Raw genomic sequence first — 2287 nt, 5'->3', positions numbered from 1 at the left:
CTTCGAGCCGTAACTCTCCCGAGGGACAAAAACACCCAAAACAATAACATCTCTAGCTCCCATGATTAATCGCCATGTATAGCTCGATTGCGGACTAATTTTTTCCTCAAAACAAAGGCGAATGAGAGAAGTATTTACCCTTGAGAATCTTTGCCATAAGGGAGCTCTCATTGGTAAGGATACGCCATGCTTGCTTAGCAAGAAGGGCCTTATTGAAGTTTTTCATATTTCAAAATCTATGTCCCCCTTGATTCTTGGAGGTGTACAATTTGTCCCACGCCACCCAACAAATATATCTCTCATCACCTTTTTTGTCTTAAAAAAATTGTTGACATAATTTCTCCACCACATTTAAGATACTATTTGGGATCAAAAAGCATTGCATAGGATAGGTCAGGATTGCTTAAGAAATTGCTTTAATCAAGATTTCCTTCCCGGCTTGAGAAAAGAACTTCTCTTTTCACCCTTTAATTTTCTTCCAAATCCGATCTTGAATATTCTGAAAAACTTGTTTTTTAGAACTACCAATATAAGTTGGTAGTCCAAGATATTTGTCATGTCCTTTGACAACCTTAAAAGATAGCTTCATATGAAGCATGTTCTTCCGTTCTTGCTCAATGTTTCGACTAAATGACAGTTTCGATTTATCCATAATCAATTTCCGACCCGAAGCCACTTCATAAGTAGAAAGGATCCCAAGCACATTCTCAAATTCCTACTCCGTCGCTCTCACAAAAAGCAAGCTATCATCCGCAAAAAATAAATGAGATATTGGATTAACTTATCTCCCAATCTTGACCCCGTGGATGATGAGCTTTCTACTCTCCACATCACGAATCAAAGCCGACAAACCCTTTGCACACAAAATAAACAGAAAAGGATATATGGGATCACCCTGTCTAAGCCCATGACTAGGTTTGAAATTTCTCGACAGTTGACCATTGACAAGGACATGAAAAGAGGTTGTACTAACACATTTCATAATCAAGCCCACAAAAGTCTCCGGCAGACCAAATTTATCATCATCTTTTGTAAGAATTCCCACTCCATTTTGTCATAAGCTTTGCATATATCAAGCTTGAGCTCGAGGTAACCCTTCTTCCCTGTTTTCTTTTTTCTAAGGTAATGGAAGCACTCATAAGGCACCTGTTGGGTCTCGATAAGTTTAACTCACCGCGAAACAAAACTCGACCCCAAGACCCGCTCACAATTAATATAACTAAATGACATAAATAACAAGAAAGAGAGAAAAAACAAACTTACCCTTGTCGCGTGCTTCGCTCACACTCGGAGCTCTTACTTGAAAAGTCAAGTCTTGCAAGTGCAAAGACCTCTTACGGTATCCACCTGCAACTCGACCCGATCGGTCTCTTACTCGCAGTTTAGCCAAGTCGGACCAAAACACTACTCGAGTATTATATGAACTTAAAGGTTTTCTCTCAAGTCGAGATGCCTTTTTTAGTTCCTACTCAAGTGAACAATCCCAAGGTATGCCTTGGCTATTTATAAGGAGTGCTTCCTTGTGAATAGGGGTGTTCATAAATCAGTCCAGACCGAAAAAATGGACCAGACCATCCCCGACCGAACCCGGAGCGGACCGGACCGAATGTCTTCGGGTCTTGAAATTCATTTTTTCGGTCTTCGGTTCGGTCCAAAACCCTATAAAAACCGGTCTTGGATCGGACGGATTTTTTTATTAAAAATATGCGTGAAACCTTAAACAATGGTTAAAATTATCCTTAATAAGCTTAGAAAATTTTAACTTTATAAGTTTATTTGTACTAAACATACAAAAAAAGACGTAAAAATGACGTTAAAATATAGTTTTTCCTTTACTTTTTTCGTGTGTTTCATAACTTTATTAAGCGGTTCGGTTCGGGTTTTGGACCGATTCTTTCGGTCCGGTCCGGGTTCGGTCCTAACTTAATCAGTTCGGTCTTCGGTTCTTAAAATTCTAATTTTCGGTCTTCGGTCCAATCCGAGTCGGTCTGGTCCAGTCCGGTTTTAGAACGATGAACATCCCTACTTGTGAATTCCTCTCATCTTTCAATGTGGGATTTTTTTTCAAAGAGATCCCACATGAAAAAAATGTTGAATTCAATTCCTAGTTAAATAAACTAAGGGATCACTACATAACAAGTGTCACATGGTTAACTGAGGACCATTTCCTCACTTGCTCCCCAAGGCAACTCACATCCATTGTGAGCAAACCATGTGGCACCCAACCTTGAGCCCTAATATAGGTTCGGTTGGGCCGCCACCCTTCGGCCCACGTCCATGACCCGTT

This window comes from Chenopodium album, chromosome 12 (genome assembly GCF_948465745.1).
Source record: "Chenopodium album chromosome 12, dcCheAlbu1.1, whole genome shotgun sequence".
Classification (NCBI taxonomy): domain Eukaryota; kingdom Viridiplantae; phylum Streptophyta; class Magnoliopsida; order Caryophyllales; family Amaranthaceae; genus Chenopodium; species Chenopodium album.
Note: the sequence above shows the minus strand (reverse complement) of the source record.